This window comes from Ursus americanus, chromosome 16 (assembly GCF_024610735.1).
Source record: "Ursus americanus isolate L20-20 chromosome 16, mUrsAme1.1.p, whole genome shotgun sequence".
NCBI classification, from domain to species: domain Eukaryota; kingdom Metazoa; phylum Chordata; class Mammalia; order Carnivora; family Ursidae; genus Ursus; species Ursus americanus.
The window spans coordinates 2,909,352-2,924,598 of NC_142142.1; the positions used below are offsets into that span (position 1 = coordinate 2,909,352).

Sequence of the window (15,247 nt, forward strand, 5' to 3'; positions counted from 1 at the left end):
CCCCCCTGCTCGGTCTGTGTCCGTCACATTGTTCTCCGTCTGTCCCCACATACAATCAGTTGGTTCTTAGTTCAGGGATGTTTCACTTACTCTTTCCTCTCTCTTAGACATATGTCCTCAGCTGCCTCCTTCCTTTTCTCAACATTTTAGCTTAAACATCACCTTCTTAGAGAGGCCTTCCGTGTTGATCCTGTTTAAATGCCTTATTTCACACTAATCTATTTCCTTCTTATCACGTATCACTATCAAAAACTATCTTGCTAATTCTACCAAATCACAAATACTTACTGAACACCTATTATGCACCAGAAACTGTTCTAGGTGCCAAGTATCTCTTTGCTTGTTTTTTGCCTACTTCCATCCCTCATTACTCATGAGGTAGGACTTGTCTGTCATCCCTGAGAATCCAGCATCCGAGACAGGGCCTGACTCTTACAAAATATCCAGTGCATATCTGTTAAATGAGAAAAGGCAAATGATGCCAGGCAGCACGCAGGTCCAGATGGTCCAGGGTCCGCATGACGGCACGGGTCAACGGCTCGGAGCACACAAGACTCGGTGTCATATGTCAAAGGGTCACACAGATCATGAAATCCTAAGTCCAGGTGAGCAGTCTGGATCTGGGTCTATGCAGGACAGGGAGTAAGACTGTGGAGAACCAGAAGCAAGATGGGAGGAACTGGTTCTTGGAAACAAAATGAGGCTTCCCTCCATGGCCATCTCTTTCACTGTCAGTCTTTGGCACCCCCAAATTCATGCCCCGGGAGAACCTCAAGAGTGTGACCTTACTTGGATACAAGGTCTTTGCAGGTGTGATCAGTTAGGGATCTAGAGATGAAATCACCCTGTATTTGGGTGGGGGGGGTGGACTCCTTCTAAGAAGAGGAGAGGACACAGAGAAGATGACAGAGACAGAGATGGAGCAAGGCAGCAACAGGCCAGGGAATGTCAAGGAATTGCCAGGAGTCACCAGAAGCTAGGAAAGGGCAAGGGAAGATTCTCCCTAGAGCCTCCAGGGGGAGCACGGCCCTGCCAGCACTTTGATTTTGGACTTCCTGCTTCCAAAATCGTGAGAGAATAAATTTCTGTTGTTTTAAGTCACCAAGGTTATGGCAATTGGTTGCAGAAGCCCTGGGAAAATAATACAACAGCTGTGCTGTTACTTTTTTTTCCAGGCATAAAGTATGTGTTCAATAATTCAGCCAGGCAAATTTGTAGCCAACAACTTGCCCAGTGTTTGGAGTGATGATTTAAAAAAATCTTGCTAAAATAAATGTTTGATGATTGGGTGACCTGGTATCATTTCAAAAAACCCCTAGGAGAAATATATCAAAACCTTTCAACAATTCTGTCTGTGAATATGAAGAGTCAAAAGCACCCTGAGGCTCCTGACCTTTCCCTGCTGGCTGAAATAAAAATGCATTATCTTTGTCCGTATAATTACACAAGACCTGAGGTCAAAATGGATAAGAAAACAGAAGGTCTTGGAAACATGTCTGTAATTTTTATGCCAAGTTTGAAGGATCTTACCTTGACTCTGTATCCAAGATTTAGTTCTTTATACCTGTGCTGCTTTCTTGCGTAACCAATGGAGGCTTGAGCCAACAGCAGAACTATCTGGACTATGTCAGATCACTTTAGGCTGATGAATTGAGCACCTTCTGGATAATTATGACTGTGTCAGTCACCGTGAGCTTTGAAAAAGTATAAGATCAGGTCCTACGTGTGGGACCTCCCAATTTTGGAGAAGGGAGTGGTACCTAGTTAAAACACAGAACCACACTAAAGTTGTTTATATATAGAGAGAGACAGTATTACAAAACAATGCAGAGGGATGGAGAAAATAATTCTATCAAGAAGCATTTGTCTATTATCTGGTTGTGTGGCCCAAAGTAAATGACGTTCTGGGTATCAGTATCCCATTGCCAAAACGAACATGTTTGACAAGACCAGGTCCTTGTAGGCACTGACAGTATAAGCTTGACCTTGTATTATCTGTTTCATGTTTCACGTGTGTTGGTTTCATTGCCACTGTTGGACTACGATGGGGTAGGAATCGTGTCTCAGTCATCCCTCTGTCCCAGTGCCCAGGGCACCGCTTGGCCCACAGTAGGCACCCATTAAATACAGGCTAACTGGCTGAGGACTGAAATTCATCTTTCTCTCCTGTTCTAAGATCTCAGAACCAGGTAGAATTTCTTACCCTGATTTGACAGATCTCAAACAACTGAATTTATTTTTTAAAAAGATTTCATGTATTTATTTGTCAGAGAGAGGGGAGCAGCAGGCAGAGGGAGAAGCAGGCTCCTCACTGAGCAGGGAGCCCTACGTGGGGCTTGATCCCAGGACCCTGGGATCATGACCTAAGCCGAAGGCAGACGCTTGACCAAATGAACCACCCAGGCGCCCCCAAACTACTGAATTTAAAGACAAAAAAAATAAATGCCCGCAGGGAGCCACTGCTGGCCTAGCACCTGACCCTCATGAATCCTGACAAAGGGCTTGAATCAGTTTTACTTTGATAGTTGTGTCAAAAAGCTCCCTCCTCTGAGCTGATGTAATCTCCTCACCCTCCATGATCTTCTCTGACACAACACCTGGACAGTGACCACCACGTATGTGCCTGTATTTGTGAATGTGTCCTGAAGATGTGAGTGTTCACAGCTGACTAGAGAGAGAGAGAGTGTGTGTGTGTGTGCACACGTGTGTATACATGCATACACATATACACACAGCTTTAGAGTAAATGTGAAATTTAGTAGCACGTGCGTGCAAGATGTGTGAGAGAGACTCGGAGAGTGCACTGTGCGTGCGGATTAGTTCAGGGAGAGGAAGGGATTCTTTATGCCCTGCAGAAGTCCCTTGCCCCACCTCAAACCAGAAGCCTTCCTCCAAGGTAGCTGAGTTCAGCCCAAAGAACAAGCTCTGTGGAGGTGGCGGCTCATGCCTCTCGTCAGTCTTTGGGCCTCCATTCCCTATTCTTTGGCGGTAGGAGTTGCTTCACTGTGAAGCTTTATTTAAGATGACCGTGGAAAAGCGGCCACTCTCAGGGGTGTGGTTTGGGGTTTTTTTTAGAGTATTAAAAAATAGTAAGCAAGCAAGCAAGCTTGGCTTTCTCTACTGAATTGATAATGTTCTGTCTGTTAGAAGAACTGTTGTCTGGAAAGTTCTTTTTTCTGCAGACATTTGTTTTCAGTTTATGACCTGCTCTGCTCCCAGAGGGGCAAGAGCATAAATCATCTGGTTTTCAAAAGAAAGAACCATAAAACAAAAAACAAAGTCCCAAAAGGCTGACTTTTCCACCCAGTTTAAACCATTCTTGTCTGAGTGAATACGCATGAGTTAAGGCCCAACAGGGCTAACATGTAAACAGGTCCAAGTCCGAGCCTCCAGAGACTAACCCATGAGTGTTAATATTAATCTGGGATTTTCAGGGAACACAAAACAGCCTTCTGTCACACCACTTACACTGTTTCTGGGTCAGGATGACTCCTGAAGCAAAAGGAACTCTGTACTGGGCAAGCTTAAAGTTTCTCTTCTTGTCCCCCAACCCCTCTCCCCACCCCCATCATTCGCTGTTCTATTACAGATCTAATGGCCAACAGAGAGCAGACCCATTTGTGGAGCTGTTGCTGTTCCAAGCACTTTCCAAGCATTGACTCACTGAATCCTCAGAATAATGCTATCAGATGGGTGCTATTCTGATCTCCATCTTATAAGTAAGGAACCTGAAGCCTGGACAGATTCAGTCACTTGCCCAAGGTGACACAGCCAGTAAGTAGGAAAGCCGGAGCCCGAATCCAACCAGTCTGTCTGGAAACCGCTGTATTAACTGCAACCCCACACTATCTGACTGACCAGGCCCTGTTACAGCCAGCTTCTAGACATGCACTTGCAATGTTAATATGAAATAAGAGCACAATTTAAAATAGAACAGAACTTTGGCAACTATGTATTTAGATATTGGTTGATTTTTAGGCTGATAACCAGGCAAATATAAGGATGGGAAACGCTGGGAATGTGTTGTAACAACCCATGGCTAAAATTAAAAAAAAAAATACTGATGAGAGTGAGGAGGCTTTCTCTGCCTCTACTCTTGCGTACTGTCAACCTGATATCTCTGGATACGGTGCTCCCCTGTCTGTCTATATGATGCCCTTGGCTCTGTTGAATCCTGGGAACTGAATTCCCTAAAAGCATCTAGAAAGAGATGGACTAATGAGGACACTGTGGTGTGTGCCAGGAGTGGGCAGAGGTCCAAGGAGAGTGGTTCTTCTGTAGCCGTTGGTAGGTGAATTCCCTGGACCTCTTGGGTTCTCCTCACTCAAGGCCCTCTCTACACTCTGGCAATTGGCTTTACTTGGGATCTACCAGACTTCTGCACAGTATTCCTACGTAGCTTTCTGTATCTTCAGGGTATGTCCCTGGGATAGAAGCGAAGACCAGTCAGGGCTGTCTTGCTGGGCTCCCCCTGAGCCTTTGAGTTGTCTGTACTAAGACAGATTTACATGCATATCTCAAAAATCGAGCAGAATCACGGAAACGGAAGCTTCGGTGTCATAGCCTGTGGCAGCTGCTTTATACAATGACGCATCCTCGAACACGTCATTGTATTTCCTACACTCTGGCTCTAGCGGACATTTAATTCCATTCAAAATTCCAAATCAGAGTCCTCTCCCAAATTTATCAACTATCGGACATACACTTGATTATTTCTCTCACTGAATTATCTGTTATTGAATAACAAATTACCCTAAAACTTAGGAGCTGAAAGCAAGAAATGTTCATTTTCTAAGTCTCTGTAGGTCAGGAATCCAGGTGCAACTTAGCTGGCTCAAGGTTTCTTATGAGGTTGTAGTCAAGCTGCAGGTCATGGCCATGGTCTCAGCTGATGATCTGATGGGGGAGAATCCCTTTCCAAGCTCACACATGAGGTTGTTTGCATGCGTCATTTCCTTCCAGGCTGTTGAACTGAGGGCCTAAGTTTCTTATTAACTAGTGGCTAGAAACCTCCTTCAATTCTTTAACATGTGGGCCTCTCCATTGGGCAGCTCACAATATGGCAGCTGGCTTTCCTCAGAGTGAGTGAGTAAGAAAGAATGCCTAAGATGAGGTTTGTCGTCTTTTTGTAACCTAATCTCAGAAGTGACGTCCCATCACCTTTGCTGTATTTTATTTGCTAGAAGTGAATCACTACATCTAACCCATAATCAAGGGAAGGGATTTCCACAAAGGTACAAACACTGAGAAGTGGGGATCACTGGGGTCCATCTTGGAGGCTACCCACCACACCCCTTAGAGCAGGGTCATTCCAACTGGGAACTATTTAATTCAAGCATTTGCAATCCAGTACTTCCTAAATTCTCCATCTTTCAATCTTATCCTATTGTCCAAAAAATATGGTTCATGCAGCCATCGTAATACTGTACAATGTGCAGCTGCCTCTGGCAGTAGTATTGTCCCTCGGATTCCCACGGAGGTCCTGCATTCTGATGTTGTGTTCCATCCTGAAGCCCACTGCCTCCTCACGGCCTGCTCCTGAAAGATTTTCTTTGCTTCTGGGTCTGCATAGACTCTCTTCCTCTTCCTTCATACCCACAAAGTACCACAAACATTAGATTATTTTAGAGAACAGATTTCTACTGAAGGCTTAGAGATATTAGAAGGTAATTATAGTCAGTGAAGGAAATACCCTCAAATTTGATAGCAGACGTCACTGTTCCTAGAAATAGATTAGCCATTCTCCATTCTTAAAAATTTCTCACTGGCTGGAACGCTCTGCACTGACTTAACCTCCTAGCGTGTTGCTGGGGCTACACCCCCTCCAGCTCTGTCGTACGTCTCATGCTTCTTCGTAATCTTCTAGAGACCCAAAATTTCTTCTTCATTTGTTTACTCTGGGACCTTTGTGCTAGGTTGGGACCATCCTAATCCATCTCTGAGATTTTAGTAATGTAGAGTTTTGAACAAGAAGGGGTTAAACATTTATCTGTCTTTTGCGGCAGCTTCATGGCTCCTATGTAAAATTTTCCACTTTCTACTCCAAAGACCAGATATGTCTACATACTTAGGGACACTCAGAAAAGGCAGCCTTGGCAAATACACCAAAGTCCCTATTGTCTCTTTTCCCTAGGGCGGCAAGTGCTTAGTCCTCTAATATTTACAAAATCAAGGAGGGGCATTCTAGCAGTAGGTCAAGAAAATCTGTTTCAAGAGGAATCTCTGTGTCTGTCTACACAAAGAAGAATTTGGCAGCTTTTATTACTAAAATATTTTTAGTATATAATATTTGCTCTTCCAGGCACCTTGTTACAAGAACATGATCTTATTTTAGAAAGAAGAAACTCTATATTCATAGAAATATATAGAAGCAAACTTAGAGGAAAACACAACCAACTGTTAGGCTAGTTATAGCTGAGGAGTGAGGTTAATTTGGAGGAGTTCTATGAGAGGGGAATAGAAGGACAAAGTAGTGAGAGGGATTTTCACTTTATGTAGTACATACGTCTGTATATTCTTAAAGACTCCAATGTATTATTTTTGTCATTGTATTTAAAATTCAAGAATAAAGCATCCTGACATTAAACAAAAAGGAAAGGTTGTAAATGAAGACAATAAGGCCAGCTTCATAATAGCTTTCAGCAATGCTGAGTTTCAGGAAATAATGGAACAGTACATTACAATTTTGAAGGGAAAAAAGTGTACGAGAAGGATTTTTGACTTCAGCTACTTTTCCATTCCTGATGGCAACGGGAAGAAATCCTCAGGTAGTCAAAAGTTCAGCAAGTATACCTTGCTTATATTCATATGGGAAAAAAATTGTGCCATAATATATGTACTTCTATGTCTTATTCCAGCTAAACAGGTAAAGACTCAAAATAAAAAATCAAAGAATGTGTAATTTGTAGTATAAAATGATTGAAGAAGAAGAAAGATCAATAAAAGAGAGAATGCATTAATCTATTCAGGAAATATTAATTTAAATATCATTAAATACCAATTGTGTGTCAGGAACACTTCTAAGATTTTAAATGCATCATCAACAAATAAAACAAAGACCTCTGCTCTTCCAGAGCTTTCATTCTAATTACATAATAGACTAGATGGTCCCAATATTTGAAAAAAAAAAAAAAAGGGAGAGATGCCTGGCAAAAGGCATCTAGAGTATGGGGAAGGGGGTAGCCAGATTATAATTTCCACAATGCCGTTTTAGAGGTAGATGTAAAAATCTGCAATAAGCCAATGAAAATAATCTAGTACTATATTAGAAGGATAATATGCCCAAAATAGTATGCGGAATTTATTCTTAGAATACAAGCTTATGTAGGGGCACAAGGGTGGCTCAGTCAGTTAAGCCTCTGCCTTCAGCTCAGATTGTGATCTCGGGGTCCTGGGATCCACCCCCACATAGAGCCATGCATTGGGCTCCCTGCTCAGGGGGAAGTCTGCTTCTCCCTCTACCCTCCCCACTGCTTGTGTGCACTTGCTCTCTCTCTCTCTCTCAGATAAGGAAAATCTTAAAAAAGAAAAAAAGAATACAAGCGCATTTATAACTAGCAAATTTATTAACATTGCCCATCAGTAATAGGTCAAAGGAGAAAAGCAACATGATACTCCCACACATACCCTAATATCATGCCATAAAATTTTGTATATATTCCTGAGAAAAGCCTTGGAAAATAAGCAAGGGAGAAAATTTCCTTAACATTATAATGAATATAAAAATCTAGACGCAACATTTTGAATGCGGAAACAACAGAAACATTTCCTTTAAAATTCAGCAACAACAAAAAATCCTAATGTCAATACTATTTAACAATACTTTGTAAATTTGCAAAACAATGAAAGAGCTAAAGGGAAAAACAGTATCACTATTAAAGTAAGGGAAAAGGTATTTTACAAATCACTGCTTTGTTGATCTGGAAGACTCAAGAAATTTTAACAAAAATTATTCGAACTAGGGACACCTGGGTGGCTCAGTCGGTTAAGTGTCTGCCTTCTGCTCGGGTCATGATCCCAGGGTCTTGGGATGGAGCCCTGCATCGGGCTCCCTGCTCAGCGGGGAGCCTACTTCTCCCTCTCCCACTGCCACTCCCCCTGCTTGTGTTCTCTTTCTCTCTCTCTGACAAATAAATAAATAAAATCTTTTAAAAAAATTAGGAGTTAGGAAGATGTTCAGATGCAAACATACATATAAAATATTAGCAGGTGCTTCTTTTCACCAGCAATAATCTAGTCTAAATTATGATGGCGAAACTATTTTATTCTACGCCATCAAAAATAATTAAGCACATTTTTAAAAAGATTTTATTTATTTATTTGACAGAGATAGAGACAGCCAGCGAGAGAGGGAACACAAGCAGGGGGAGAGGGAGAGGAAGAAGGAGGCTTCCCGCTGAGCGGGGAGCCTGATGCGGGGCTCAATATCCGGACTCTGGGATCACACCCTGAGCCAAAGGCAGATGCTTAACGACTGAGCCACCCAGGCACCCCAAAAATAATTAAGCACATTTGCAAATAAACACTAATAAGAAATCTGTGAAGGGGCATCTGTGTGGCTCAGTCAGTTAAGTGTCTGACTCTTGATCTCAGCTCAGGTCTTGATCTCAGGGTTGTGTGTTCAAGCCCTGCATTGGGAGAAGGAAGGAAGGAAGGAAGGAAGGAAGGAAGGAAGGAAGGAAGGAAGGAAGGAAGGAAGGAAAAATAATTTAGAAAACCATGTGTCATCTATATGAAGAAAATTAGAAAACAGAGATATAAATGGAGAAATATACCTTGTTCCCAAATGGGAATACTAAATATTATAAAGGTGGTTATTTAATTCTTCTGAAATAATTGAAAGGTTTAATGTGATTCTAATAAAAATCTTCTAAAAGAGTTCTTCTGATTTTTACTTGACAAAGAGATAAAATAGCTTATTTTTAAAGTATACAGTTTGGAATAGTAAAAAGTTTCAAAAGATGAAATAAAACAAGATAGAAAGACTAATGATGAGAGATTTGTCTTATGAGATAATAAAGCCTACAATAAACTTTCAGTTACCAAGATGCTGTGTCTCTAGGGCAAGAATTGACAGTTTGATCAGTGGAGCAATATAAAGATTCTAGAAACCAACACTCTTCTATGTAGAATTTAAAATATAGTTACATGCCCATCGTAAATCAGTATGCAAAGGGAGGAATATTCAGCAAATGATGCTGGAACAATTGGTTAGGTATTTAGCAAAAGATAAAGCTAGAATCTAGAAATGACTTAGTATTGTGCTTAAAATTAAGACAAAATAAAACTAAACAAAAGTTGACCAAACTAAACTAGAATAAACTATAAATAAGTATTTTATAGACTCTAGGATGGAGAAATGTTTTCCAAGAATAAAAGAAGAAATCACAAAGCGGAAAAACAGTAGGCTTAATTACTTAAGAACCTAAAACATGTTTCTTATAAATTACTATAAAATAAAGTTAAAAGAAATTTGACAACTTGGAAAATTATTTATAGACAAAGTCTTAGTCTTAAAATATTTTTTAAAATTACTCTCAATCAAGTGGAAAGGAAAGACCAAAAGCAACAAAGACAAGAAAGGAACAGAGAAAATCTTGGAAAAGACAAAACAAGCAACAAAATGGCACTCAATATATATCTACCAATAACTACTCTGAATGTAAATAGGCTAAGTGCTCCAATCAAAAGAGGGTGTCAGAATGGTTAAAACAACAACAACACAAGACCCACCTGTATGTTGCCTACATACTCATTTTAAACCTAAAGCTACCTGCACACTGAAAGTGAAGGGGTGGAGAAGCATTTACCTGCAAATGGGCATCAAAAGAAAGCTGGAACAGCAATATTTATAACAGACAAACTAGACTTTAAACCAAAGACTGTAACGAGAGATGAAGAAGGGCAAAATATCATAATAAAGGGGACCATCCAACCAGATCCAACAATTGTAAATATTTATGCAACCAACATGGGAGCACCCAAATATATGAAACACTTAATAACAAGCATAAAGGAACTCATTGATAATAATACAATAATAGCAGGGGACTCTAACATCCCACTTACATCAATGGGTAGGTCTTCTAAACAGAAAATCAACAAGGAAACAATGGCTTTGAATGACACACTCGAACCTGATGGATTTAACAGATATATTCAGAACATTCCATCTTAAAATAGCAGAATACCCACACTTTTCAAAGGCACATGGGACATTCCATTCTCCAAAGCAGATCACATACTAGGTCACAAAACTGGCCTCAACAAGTACAAAAATGTTGAGATCATACGATGCATCTTTCCTGACCACAACACTAAAACTCAAAGTCAACCACAAGAAAAAATTGGAAAGACCATAAATACATAGAGGTTAAAAAACATGCTACTAAACAATGAATGGGTCAATGAGGAAATCAAAGAAGAAATTTGAAAATACATGCAAACAAATAAAAATGAAAACACAATGGTCCAAAACCTTTGGGATGCAGCAAAAGTGGTCCTAAGAGGGAACTACATAGCAATTCAGGCCCACCATAAGAAGCAAGAAAAATCTCAAATAAACAATCTAACCTTACACCTAAAGGGGCTGGAAAAAGAACACCAAACAAAGCTCAAAGCCAGCAGAAGGACAATAATTAAGATTAGACCAGAAATAAATGATATAGAAATTAAAATGGATATAGAATAAATGATATAGAAACTAAAAAACAAAACAAAACAAAAAAACAGATCAATGAAACCAGGAGCTGCTTCTTCGAAAAAGTTAATAAAATTGATAAATCCTAGTCAAACCTATCAAAAAGAAAAGAAAAATAACTCAAATAAATAAAATCACAAATGAGAGAGCAGATATAACAACCAACACCACAAAAATACAAACAATTATAACAGAATATTATGAAAAACTATATGCCAACAAATTGAGCACCTTGGAAGAAATAGAATAATTCCTAGAAACACAAACTACCAAAACTGAAACAGGAAGTAGAAAACTTGAACAGACTGATAACCAGCAAAGAAATTGAATCACTCATCAAAAATCTCCCAAAAAACAAAAGTCCAGGGCTAGATGGCTTCACAGGCGAATACTACCAAATATTTAAAGAAGAGTTAATACCTATTCTTCTCAAACTATTCCAAAAAATAGAAAAGGAAGGAAAAGTTCCAAATTCATTCTTTGAGGCCAGCATTACCCTGATACCAAAACCAGATAAATATTCCACTGAAAAAGAGAACTATAGGCCACTATCCCTGATGAACATGGATGCAAAAATTCTCAATCAAATACTAGCAAACCGATTCCAAAAGTTTGCATCACAATTCCAGACTTCAAGTTACATTACAAAGCTGTAGTGATCAAGACAGTATGGTGCTGGCACTAAAGCAGACATGCAGATCAATAGGACAGAATAGAAAACCCAGAAATGGACCAACAACTATATGGTCAACTAACCTTCAACAAAGCAGAAAAGAATATTAAATGGAAAAAAGACAGTCTCCGGGCACCTGGGTGGCTCAGTTGTTAAGCGTCTGCCTTTGGCTCAGGGCGTGATCCCAGAGTCCTGGGATTGAGCCCCACATCAGGCTCCTCCGCTGGGAGCCTGCTTCTTCCTCTCCCACTCCCCCTGCCTGTGTTCCCTCTCTCGCTGGCTGTCTCTCTCTCTGTCAAATAAATAAATAAAATCTTAAAAAAAAAAAGTCTCTTCAACAAATGCTGTTGGGAAAACTGGACAGCTGCATGCACAAGAATGAAACTGGGCCACTTTCTTACACCATACACCAAAATTAATTCAAAATGGATGTAAGACCTGAACGCGAGACAGGAAACCATCAAAATCCTAGAGGAGAAACAGGCAGTAACCTCTTTGACGTGGGCCATAGCAACTTCTTAGATAATGACTCCTGAGGCAAGAGAAACAAAAGCAAAAATGAACTACTGGGACTTCATCAAAATAAAAAGCTTTTGCACAACAAAGGAAACAATTAACAAAACTAAAAGGCAGGGGCGCCTGGGTGGCTCAGCCGGTTAAACATCTCCCTTTGGCTCAGGCCAAGATTTACAGATTCAGGCATCCAGCCCCATGTCAGGCTCCCTGTTCAGAGGGGAGTCTGCTTCTCCCTCTCCCTCTGACCCTCCCCACCGCCTGTGCTCTCTCTCTGGTGTGTGAACTCTCTCTCTCACAAGTAAATAAATACAATCTTAAAAAAAAAAGACAAAAAACCTAAAAGTCAACATATGGAATGGGGAAGATATTTGCAAATGACATATCTGATAAAGGGTTAGTATCCAAAATATATAAAGAACTTATAAAACTGAACACCCAAAAAACAAACAATCCAATTTAAAAATGGGCAGAAGACATAATACACATTTTTTCCAAAGAAGACATCCAGATGGTCCACAGACACATGAAAAGATTCTCAACATCAATCATCATCAGGGAAATACAAATCAAAGCTACAATGACAAATCACCTAACACCTGTCGTAATGTAAATGTAAATGTCAGAATATAAAATTAACAACTCAAAAAACAACAGGTGTTGGTGAGGATGTGGAGAAAAGGGAACCCTCTTGCACTGTTGGTGGGAATGCAAACTGGTGCAGTCACTCTGGAAAACAGTATGGAGGTGCCTCAGAAAGTTAAAAATAGAGGGGCGCCTGGGTGGCTCAGTCGTTAAGCGTCTGCCTTCGGCTCAGGGCGTGTGATCCAGGAGTCCTGGGATCGAGCCCCACATCAGGCTCCTCCGCTGGGAGCCTGCTTCTTCCTCTCCCACTCCCCCTGCCTGTGTTCCCTCTCTCGTGGGCTGTCTCTCTCTCTGTCAAATAAATAAATAAAATCTTAAAAAAAAAAAAAAGTTAAAAATAGAGCTACCCTACAATCCAGCCATTGCACTACTAGATATTTACTCAAAGAATACAAAAATACTAATTAGAAGGGATACTTGCCCCCCAGTGTTTATAGCAGCATTATCTACAATAGCTAAATAGAAAGAGCCCAAATGTCCATCAAATGATGAATGGATAAAGAAGATGTGGTGTGTGTGTGTTTGTGTGTGTGTATATATATATATATATTCCTCAGCCATCAATGTTACTCAGCCATCAAAAAGAATGAAATCTTGCCATTTACAACAACGTGGATGGAGCTAGAGTATTATGCTAAGGGAAGTAAGTCAGTCAGAGAAAGACAAATACTATACGATTTCACTCATATGTGGAATGTAAGAAACAAAATAGAGGAACATGTTGGTGGAAGGAGGGGGCAAAGCAGGAGACAGACCCTTAACTGTAGAGCAAACTGATGGTGACCAGAGGGGAGGTGGGGGGGGGTGAAACAGGTGATGGGGATTAAGGAGTGCACTTGTGATGAGCACAAGATGATGTACAGAAGTGTGGAATCGCTGTACTGTACACCTGCAGCTAATATTACACTGTGTGCTAACTAAATGGGATTTAAATAAAAATTTAAAAAATAAGTAAATAAAAGAAAATTACTGCCAACTCAAGAAGAAACACTGCTACCTCAAGAGATACTAGTGAATAAAAGACATGGACAGATAATTCACCAAAGAGGTGAAAGCAGCAAAAAATGTCCAAAAAAATTGATCTTTTAGTTATGAAAAAAATGTTGGTTAAAATAACAATGAAACAATGTTTTCCTGATTCCAAATTTGAAAGAACTTTTAAAAAGCTATAATGCTCAGTGTTAGTGAGGGTTACACTAGCATTAAAATCCTGCCTGGACAATAATTTTGAAGAAGTATACCAAAGTAGTTATATATTAACATCCTTTGACTTAAGCAACCTTATTACTTGGCATTCATGTTATTATTATTATTATTATTTTTAAGATTACCAAGGTGTTTTTTTTTTTAAGATTTTATTTATTTATTTGACAGAGAGAAAGAACACACAAGCAGGGGTGGGCAGCAGACAGAGGGAGTAGCAGACACCCCACTGAGCAGGGAGCCTGACATGGGGCTGGATTCCAGGACCCTGAGATCATGACCTGAGCCGAAGGCAGCCGCTTAACTGACTGAGCCACCCAGGTGCCCCTGGAGTTCATGCTTTTGAGACAGGTGTTATTTAAAAGGCTTAATTATCTAACAATAGAAAAGAATTGTTAAATGTTGAAAGACTAATAATATTGCAGCCATTATAAATCATATCCTTCAAGAAATCAGTAACATTCAAAAACATTCACAAGGCAAATAAAAAACTAGAAAGCCAAGTTGTTCATGTACCATGGCCATAAGTCTGTGCACACGCACATACAAAGAGCAACACGTGTGGAGGAACATGTCGGCTTCAGAGCTCGGCAGGAAGTGGGACGCGCGAGGGGCAGATGCAGTCGTGAAGCAGGTACTGGTTTTGGATCACGACTTGTTTTCTCCTTTAGCTTCTTTTTTTTTTTCCATAGGTGACTCAATTTTTTTTTTAATTTTAATTTTTTTATTATATTATGTTAGTCACCATACAGTACATCCCTGGTTTCTGATGTAAAGTTCCATGATTCATTAGTTGCGTATAACACCCAGTGCACCATGCAATACGTGCCCTCCTTACTACCCATCACCGGTCTATCTCCTTTAGCTTCTTTCAAAGAAGAATGTGGCCAATAGTCTTTGGTTCTGGCTTGGGATTGGGAATGACCTACTCCAATTGTCAGCATGATTTCCAGGCTCCATTTTCTTCTACATGGAAAGTATGTCAAGGAGCAGGCGCAGTGACTTCCACCTGAGAACGTCCCAGTGCGAGGAAAAGAGAAACGATGTTTATTCTTTAGGAATACTGCCTGCCCTGGAGTAAGCTGACATTCTTCCGTAACAATGTTATCTGTAATACTTGAAACTCCAGCACACTGTTTGTGTATCTGAAACGAAGTCTGTTTCCTATTTTGTATTTTCTCTCTGGAAATTGCAAGGAGGTGGTCTTAAGAGCAATAAATTAAGAGTAGGCACCCAAAACAAAAACAAAGACAAATACATATGCAGACCTAAAAATGCTACAGGAAAATACCCAAAACCTAATTTCACCTTTATGGGTGGATTATGAATGTGTTTTCTTTTATTCTCTTTCTTTTTTGGAAATTTTGAAAACACTGCGAATATTATATTTTTACAATAATTAAGGAATTTGGAGGAGAAGGAATAAGGAGATACCCCTAAACCTAAGAAACATTCATTCATTCATACACCGATTTAACCAATATTTACTTACCAAGGGTCCACTGGTGACAGTC

At 40.0% G+C, this 15,247-nt stretch overlaps 1 pseudogene; it reads left to right on the top strand.

Moving 5' to 3' along the window:
• Window positions 1-14,304: 14,304 nt before the first annotated feature.
• Window positions 14,305-14,735, top strand: LOC123782723 (MICOS complex subunit MIC10-like; annotated as a pseudogene).
• Window positions 14,736-15,247: the final 512 nt, after the last annotated feature.